Raw genomic sequence first — 9,385 nt, forward strand, 5'->3', positions numbered from 1 at the left:
AGATCACCAGATGAGAACATGTGGCAAGTGAATGGAAAAAACTTAGAGAGGCAAGCAGATTTTAGACCAGTTTAGGTTTAGACATTCACCAGATTGGACAATTTTTTTAACATTTAAAATAAAACTTTCCATTATGAAAAACAAAGCAATATATTAAAACTGGTTTCCACAGTTGTCCAAATTACTTTGTAAACACAATTCAATTTTTGTTACATTTCTTTAAACGTCAAATATTTTGTTGTCAAATCTATCCAAAATACTGTTTCCATTTAGAACTGAGTTTGTGTAAATGTACCCTACATTCATGTCTATCAGGTTACCTTCCTTTAAGCCCTAATGGTTATCTTCCCTCTAAAATGTGTATCTCTTAATTAAGTTGTCATTCTCAAAGATATTCTGGAGAAAAACTTAAGAGTTAAACACAAATTCTTCTTCACTTCTGTTGTAGTGGACCATTATGGGTTAGATCAAACCCATAATGGTCTATGGGTCAGGCTTAGTTTCCTGTTCTCTTCAGACATAGCTGACTGCAACTCGTAGAGCAACAGCTGGCTACGGCTTCTCCTCTTCTTTATTAACAGCTGTAATTGAGACAGGTCATTCTTCGATCTATGCATTTTGACTAGTTTTAGTCTCTGATGAAGGTCTTCTTTCTCCTGAATCTGCTTCACCAGTTTTGCTTTTTCTTCATCTAATGCTTGTTTAGGATAACTCTCCTTCAAAAAATTATTTTGGAGAGCATCTGTATCAAGTGGTTTTGATCCACATGCACTGATATTCTTGAAGGCATTTTTCAAATGTGTGTTTTCTTCAAATTCACTGTCTGTGTGTTTAAAACTTTCTTGAAATTCCAAACAGTTTTCTTCCATTGAAAATGCTGGTTTCTCTGAAAAGGTCTGACCACTTTCTTCATTCTCTACCTTAAGATGCTTTACCACACTGTAGTGGGAATTAAATGAAGACCTTGTTTTCCTTGATTTTTCTCTAAGTCTGGCTCTCATGGGCTCCCTCCGCTAAGCCCAAAGGGTGCAGCTATTTATTTATTTATTTATTTATTTATATTAATTTGATCAGAAAGGGACAGAGTGAGAGAAAAAAAGAGAAGGAAAGTGAGAAAGGAAGCCATCAGGTCTGGGACTCAACTGCAGTTGGCCATATGGGAGTCTAGTGCCCTTTACCACCATGCCACCTGCTGGCCCCTGCCTGTCTTTAATTATGCTTTTGTATCCCTTACCCTCCCCACTTTCCAAAAAAAGTTATTGTTCTGAAAGACAAAATCAATACATTTATTTTGTTTGAAAAGGTAAACGTCACAGAGATGTAGAAAGTAAAAATTAACACTTTCTCTTTTCCTCTCTTTCATGCACACCCAATATGTTCTTAAATACATACATACTGTCTTTAATTATGCTTTTGTATCCCTTACCCTCCCCACTTTCCAAAAAAAGTTATTGTTCTGAAAGACAAAATCAATACATTTATTTTGTTTGAAAAGGTAAACGTCACAGAGATGTAGAAAGTAAAAATTAACACTTTCTCTTTTCCTCTCTTTCATGCACACCCAATATGTTCTTAAATACATACATACATTCACTAATGTTTGTTATAGATAATGATACATAAAATATTGGGTTTTAGGAAAAATCATGACGCATTTTTGCATAGAAAACTACATCACGGGGACCAACAGTTAACATAATGGCTATGTTGCTGGACTCCCATGTAGTCAACTGCAGTTTGAGTTCCAGACCCTGTGGCTTAAACTCAGGCCAGGCGCATGTGCGTGCGTACCCAAGATCCCAAGAGGAGAATAGAAGAGAAGGGATTGCAGCGTGACCATCTCCCCTGGGAGGTGATTTTCTCACTTTCTGTCTCTCTGTCTCTCTGTCTGGTGAGCACACGCGCCCTGTAGCAAAAACCTCAAAAAAAAAAAAAAAAAGAAAGAAAGAAAAAGAAAACTACGTCAGTCAGGACTTTTCCAGTGACTTAGTATATATATATATCTATATATTTAAGCCAAAATACATTTACACTGTTCAGTTTGTGTTGTCCCTCCCACCCCCAACACATATCACAGACTGCATTCCAGCACCTGCTGTCCGCCAGGCCCTGTGCTTTATCTTATTTGCCCTACAACTACCATATGAAGTAGGTTCTGTCGTGCCTTGTGGGTAGACGAGGAACTGTGACTAATTTGTCCAAGGTCACACAATCAGTATTGTGGGAGCAGTTTGAATTTGAGTAATCTGGCTCCTGAGTCCAAAGTGCTACCACTGCCTTTTACTGTCTCCCAAGTAGTGCTATTTTTGTTCTTAATAACTGCACAGTGTTTATACAGATGCCCAGAATTTATGCAATCATTTCCCTGCTGATGAATGTCGAGGTCATTTTTTTTTTCCCACTACATAAAATGCTTCCATGTACAATTCTTCCTAGTGGGATTAGAAGTCAAAGACATACTTATTTTTGTTAGACAGAGCCAAATTATGTTCCAATCACTATTGATGGTACCAACATTTTTTTGTTTTTTTCCCCCCTTTAGTGTGATCACTAAAAACAATACACCTTTGTTTGATTTTCATATTTCCTGACTACAGGTGAGGTTGAGAATTTTTCTGTATGGGTTTTGCATGTTTACATTTCCTGTTCCATGATTTGTTCTTCCATCCATTTTTTTTCTGTTTGATTGTCCTTGATCACTTTTGGCAGAGGGTGGGATGTTTATAATAACAGTCAGTAATACTAATCCTTTATTTTCTCCTCGTCTGTGTTCATTTGCCTTTTGATTTTGTTATGGTAGTGACAGGAGTGGTATATTTTGTACTTTGTAGAACTACATTTAATTTTTATGTGGTCAGAGTTGTCAATCTCCATGGCTTTCGGCTCTCCTGAAATTGACAGGTTTTGGGTGTCTCTTCATTAAGTGTTGAGACAACCGGCCAAGACTATTCCTGGAGGACGCTTCAGGGGCTTTCATAACTTTAGTCTCAGGCACTTTTACCTTTGATTCCCCTCCTTCTGAGGCATCAATTCTTTCTTGGGATTTACTGCATTCAACCATACTACAGCAAGCCATTCAGGCTTGGGAGTCACTGAATGCTTTAAAAAGTTGTTTGCACGTCTTTGCTCTGATCCACCATGTGTTCATTTTCTGTTCCTTTTTCCTGGTTTCAAGGAGCAATCACCATGCACCTTCTAGTCTGTATTGTTTTTTGAGCCACCTTCAGTCTCTGAGTCCTCAAGCTGTGCAGAAGCAGTTTGAAGGGAAAGTATGCCCTGTGGATAGAGATGATAAATTGGTCATGGGGCGGCTGTGGATTTGAGAATGAGTTTGACTCTCTTTGATTACAGCTCTGTAAATCGTGGGGAGGTTGTTATAAGCCTGAGGGCCCTTTTCCATAGAATGGGAGTGATAATAATGCTGCTCTGAGGCCACATTTGACAGTGCAGGAGAAGCCTCTCGTAGTTAATTTAGATGTTTCCTCCTTTTGGGTCACATTTCAAGAATATTTTAATGAGGTCAAGTCTTCACAAATTACCTTGGTACCCCTTTTGGCAAAACATACTTTTTTCCTTTGCTGTCAGCGCATAAAAGAAAGATAAAATTTGTTGGCCTTAATGACTGGTATTTTTTACAGAGTCCCTGGAATTAACTGTCAATTTTGGTATTGAGATGAGAAACATCTTTTATTAGACATTAAATTTGGGGCCATTTTGCACAAACCATGGTTTAGGGCCAAGGAACCAAGATAGATAATGTGTAGGTTAAGGGTAGACACTAGAGAAGAGTCTGCCCTTAATTTGAGGGACTTTGCTTAAATTAAAATTTTAACTTTTATTTAATTTTTTATTTTTAGGTTTTTGCCATATGGTGCGTGCGCTTGCTAGAGAGGAGAGATACAGAGAGAGAGAAAGTGAGAAATCACCCTCAAAGGGGGATGGTCACATTGCAGTCCCTTCTCCATACTCCTCTGAGGATCTTGGGCGTGTGTGCGCACACGTGCCTGGTGTGGTTTTCAAGCCACTGGGTCTGGGACTCAGCCATAGTTGACCATGTGGGTGAAATCCAACTGCCTCAGCCACCACGCTTCCTGCTGGCCCAAATTTTAATTTTTAATGAATTCATTTAAAATCAACAAATAATAATTGTATATACTTATAGGGCACTTTGTGATGTTTGGATATGTGTATACGTTGCGGAATAATTATCTCAAGTTAATTAACATATTTATTACCTCACATACTTAATTTTTTTTTTTTGAGAGAGATTTTAAATGAGAAGGGATGGCCACTCCCTAACCACTTCTCATCCCTTTTCTTCTTGGGGTTTTAGGCACGCACACACATGCACCTGGTGTGAGTTTTAAGCCTTTGGGTCTAAACCAAGGTCAACTATGTGGGAATCTAGCAATGTAACTATTATGTCATCTGTTGATCCCTCTTAACATTTTTTGTAGTGAGAACAATTAAAACATATATATTTTTTTTTTTTGGAGAGGTTTTTGCTATAGGGCACGTGTGCTCGCCAAACAGACAGAGTGAGACAGACAGAAAGCGAGAAATTACCCCGCAGGGGGGATGGCCACGCCGCAATCCCTTCTCCTTCATTCTCCTCTAGGGATATTGGGCATGCATGCACACACGCCCAGCGTGAGTTTAAGCCACTGGGTTCGGGACACGAACTGTGGTCGACTACGTGGGAGTCCAGCGACATAGCCATTACGCTAACTGCTGGTCCCTAAAATTTATTTTTTTAGTGATAATAACAACAGACACTTCCCAGTGTCACTGACAACAGAGGGTGGGGTGGGGGTGGGATATGGCAGATTATATGCTCTATTTTAAGGAAACAGCCCATGCAGTAATCTAGTACAGAGATTTTCAAAGTATGGTCCATGGACCAGCAGCACCAGTGTCACTGGAAACTTGTTAGCAATGCAGATTTCAAGCCCCATCCCAGAACTACTGAATCAGAAACTTTAAGAGTGGGTATCTGCAGTTTATGTTTTAACATTTTCCCACTTTGGGAATCAGTGTTCTAATGCAGTGTTACCTTGTGGGAGTTTGGACCCAATATTGATTGGTATTTTGATTTTCCAAGAGAAGATAAAGAAGAACATTTTGGAAAACTATTGATTTTTTTAAGTGGTGGAAGTTAGAGGGTGGGAATAAGTACCCCGTGTGGGCCAAACTGCAGGCCAGAGGAAATACATCTGTAGGTGTTGTGGCCTGCGGGCCTCCTTCTTCAACCTAGAATAATTAGATAATCATCTCATTGTGGAACTAGAAGAATGATTCTCAGAGGGGTCATGTATGGGAACAGGGGAGTGCACTGCAGAAGCGGATTGTGAAGGCTGCATAGATTCTGGTGCTTTCCCAGCCCAGGTGCTTCCCCACATCATCCATGGTGGAAGTCGCAGCCAGGGAGCACTGTCCTCTCAGGTCCAGTGCATCTGTCATGTCAATGAAGGAGAAAAGAAGCCCCTGTCACCACTCTTGTGCACTGTGGTTTATGAACTGCTTTCACATGTGTTCTTTCATGGGCTCTTCGCAATGTTGTATAAAAAGTAAGAGAGGTTATCATCTACAATCAGTGTTGAAATGGCCTGAACTGGGCCAGCTTTGTGGTGCAGTGGTAATGTGCTGTTCAAGAGAAGTTGGATTCCATGTGGCAACTTCGGTTCAAATCCCTGGCCCAGTCAGCCGGAGATATGCCGGGCTGCATGCAAGTACCTAGGACTTGGAGGCTGGAAGACTATGTAGTGAGACCAGACCCTGTGTAGGGTGCTATGCACACGCTCTCTCTCTCTCTCTCTCTCTCTCTCTCTCACTCTCATGTACTCTCAGGAGACAAAGGGTCTGAGGAAAGGTTAAGTGATTTGCATGAGGTCACAAAGCTTATAAGGCTGAAACAGACTAGATACTAACTGTATAATTTCTCTCTCTCTTTTTTTTTTTTAAGGTTTTTGCCATAGGGCCCGTGAACTAACCCAGAGAGAGACAGACAGAGAGAGGGAAAGTGAGAAATCAAACCCCAAGGGGAATGGCCACACTGCAGTACCTTCTCCTCTGTTTTCCTCCTGGGATTTTGGACACACACGTACATACATCTGGCATGATTTTCAAGCTTACAGGTCTGAGATTTGAACCATAGTCAGCCGTGAAGGAGTCCAGCGCCCTAACCAGTACACCACCTGCTGGCCTCAGTTGTATAATTTCTAAACTCAAGTTTTTCTCCTGTACATGCTTATATATATTTATGGATATTTGTTTACTCAGACCACCACAATTCCTTACATTATCTGAAGTGGCTCACTTCTCTATTTCTGGTGACTGCCTTGCCAAGTTCCGTATAACTAAGTCCTAGCTGGTCCCCTCTATGTCTTGGTGTGCTGACCCAGGCCCAGACCTTCACCCTTTTGCCTCCTGGGAACCCATCAATATCAGCTAACCTTCTTGGAAACTTTCTCCAACAGCAACCCTGTTCCTGAACTCTTCTTTCTTTCTTTCTTTTTTTCCTTCCTTCCTTCCTTCCTTCCTTCCTTCTTTCCTTCTTTTTTTTGAGAAGTTTTTGCTACAGGGCGCATGCGCTCACTGGAAAGACAGAGGGACAGCGAGAAATCACCCCCTCCCCCAGGGGGATGGCCACGCTGCAATCCCTTCTCCTCCATTCTCCTCTTGGGATCTTGGGCACACATGCAATCGCGCCCAGCATGAGTTTTAAGCCATCAGGTCCAGGACTTGAACCGTGGTTGACTACATGGGAGTCCAGCGACATAGCCATTACACTAACTGCTGGTCCTTGTTCTTAGGCTCTTGACAAGACTCTTCTGGACTCCTCATCTGGCCTGTCTTGCCTATCCCAGTGCATCACTGGGACACTTGGATTCCAGAGCTTTATATTGCACAGATGATATGTGAGCCAGACATCAGTTGCCTACAACAGGACTGAGTGTCCTGACTCATTTCACATAGGAAGCTGAGCTGCCAGAGCAGTGACTTTCTGCCCTGTGGCACATTTAGATGGTAAGAATATATATTGTTAGGGGAGCTAGAATTTAGGGTTCCTCAAGTGTTCTCCCCAGTCTAACTTAAAACGCAACAGGTATACTGCCTGATAGTACCACCTGAAGGTTTTAATACTTTGGAATTTCTCAATTTCTGATGAATTTCCTGGATGAATTCTGGGATGTGCAGGAATGAGTGGGACTGTGACCTTATTCCACATAGTGTTTTGGAGGGGCTAATTTTTCCTGTATCTAGAAACTGTGAGGTGCCAGGAGAGATGATAGGAGAGAGTCAGTTGTTCTGGGTCTCAGGGATTTACAGGAGGGCCTTGAATGCCAAGTGCATCAAAAGCTGTTCAGTCTTCTCTTTCTCCTCTCCACTACAAACCATCCTTGTGACTGGCAGTGTGTGTGAGTGCCAGTGTATATATATATATACATGCACACACACGCACACGCGCACACACACACACACACACACACACACACACTCTGGAGGTTGTGGTGGCTAGTGACTATGAAAGCACTGGAGTGCAGAGATGTCCGGGTACAACCTGTGTGTGGATATTTGTAGGAGAAAATGGAGAAGATTTCTTTTGCAAGGACCTTGCTTTGCCCAGGCTTGACTTCCATTAGTGTTTTTGTCTTTTTAGAATCTGGGATGGCAGATCACCAGTGGAAAGTGTGTTTCCCAGCCTTATCTTGGATGTTTCCTTACTTTGCATGCCTTAACTCACAAACTATGCAAGAGTTTCATGTGTAACTTGTGCCCATTCCTTTGCATGCAATGAAAGTGTTAAAAGTCCTCATAACCATTTTTTGCTATTTTCTGCAGTAAGAATAATCAAGTGAGGAGGCTGGCAGGTGGTGTAGTGGTTAAGGGTGCTAGAGTCCCATATGGCCAACAGTGGTTTGAGTCCCAGACCTGGCAGCTTGCTTTTTGCTTTCCCTTTCTCTCTCTGGTCAAATTAAAAAATAATAATAATAACAAATGGAATTAAATAAACATTTTTTTTTTAAAAAGAAAAATTGAGTGAGTACTGTGAACATTTTTTGGATACTTCTTACTTGGTTAAAAAGTTCTGGAAAAAAAAAGTTCTCCTGAGCCAGATAATTTCTTTGGAACACTTAAGGACAGTAGAACCAGGATGAATATGAATTCTTCTGTGCTCTCACATGCTTCTAGAGACCTTTTTTAGTTTAATAATAAATAAATTAAAAGCAGAAAAGGACTTATTGATACACTGGACACCAACTTCATCCAATGAAAACATTAGATGAAAAATATTTCTCAGCATATATATTTGAAAAATATAAGAAGACATTTATTTCCTCAGTGACCACATAAAATGTCGTTTCTCTGGCTACTTCAACCAGAACCGTTGGTTAGAAAACAAAGGCTGAAGGTGGCCTAAAATAATAATAACAAGTAATTTATTCTATTCAGTTATATGTGTGTGTGTGTGTTCATGTCTGGTACACACACAATCCTTAGAGTAATGTATGGGCTAGTACCATTACTTTTACCATTTTACACCTGAGGAAACTAAGGCACAGTAAAGTTAGACAACTCTCCTAAGCTCGCACAGCTCTAAAGGTCATTTGTATGTAGGAAGTTGAAGCTACAACGGTTCCCCGCTGTGTATTGCAGGCAGGGCTCAACTGAGGAAGAAGTTCCTCGATCCTCGCACCTGTGCTGAGGCTGGCCTGCAGCCTGCTCCCGTTGTGTGGGATATTGCTGCTGTCACTCACAAGCTTCCTAGACCACACCACCTGGCATTCATTGAGCACTTACTATATGCCAAGTATTGTGGGAAGTGCTTTATGTACACCATCTGATTAAATCTTTCCGATGACCAAATGACGTAGGGGTGGTTTTACTTCCGCTTTACATAGGAGGAAACTGAGACCTAGAGAACTGAAGTAACTTTCCCGCTCGGGAACTGGGCTCCCGACTTTGTGCTCCCAAAGATCTCTCCTAGTGCGCTATTTATTTATTTATCTTTTGCCGTAGGATGCATGTGCTCACCAGAGGAAAGGAGAGAGGGAAGTGAGAAGTCACTTTCCAGGGGTGGGGTGGGAGGGGCAGTTGTCCACGCTGCAGTCCCTCATTCTCCTCTCGGGATTTTGGGCATGCATGCACACATGCCTGGCATGATTTTCAAGCCGCTAGGTCTGGGACTCAAACCACCGTTGGCCATGTGGGAGTCCAGGGCCTTAACCTCCATGCTACCTGCTGGCCCCTAGTGCACATTTTCTATAGGTCAGGGATGTTTTGCTAGCAGCCTCCAAGGTTGAGGGCTAAGGGGGTACTTTCAATAAGAGAAAGCCTGACTTAATAGGGAATCTGGAAGAGAGGAGGTGATGAGGACTCGTTT

General features: G+C 41.6%; 1 pseudogene; it reads right to left on the bottom strand.

Annotated features, from left to right (window-relative positions):
• Nucleotides 1–467: 467 nt before the first annotated feature.
• On the bottom strand, nt 468–1,001 carry LOC102502391 (swi5-dependent recombination DNA repair protein 1 homolog pseudogene; annotated as a pseudogene).
• Nucleotides 1,002–9,385: the final 8,384 nt, after the last annotated feature.

This window comes from Tupaia chinensis, unplaced genomic scaffold (assembly GCF_000334495.1).
Source record: "Tupaia chinensis unplaced genomic scaffold, TupChi_1.0 Scaffold000362_1, whole genome shotgun sequence".
Classification (NCBI taxonomy): Eukaryota; Metazoa; Chordata; class Mammalia; order Scandentia; family Tupaiidae; genus Tupaia; species Tupaia belangeri.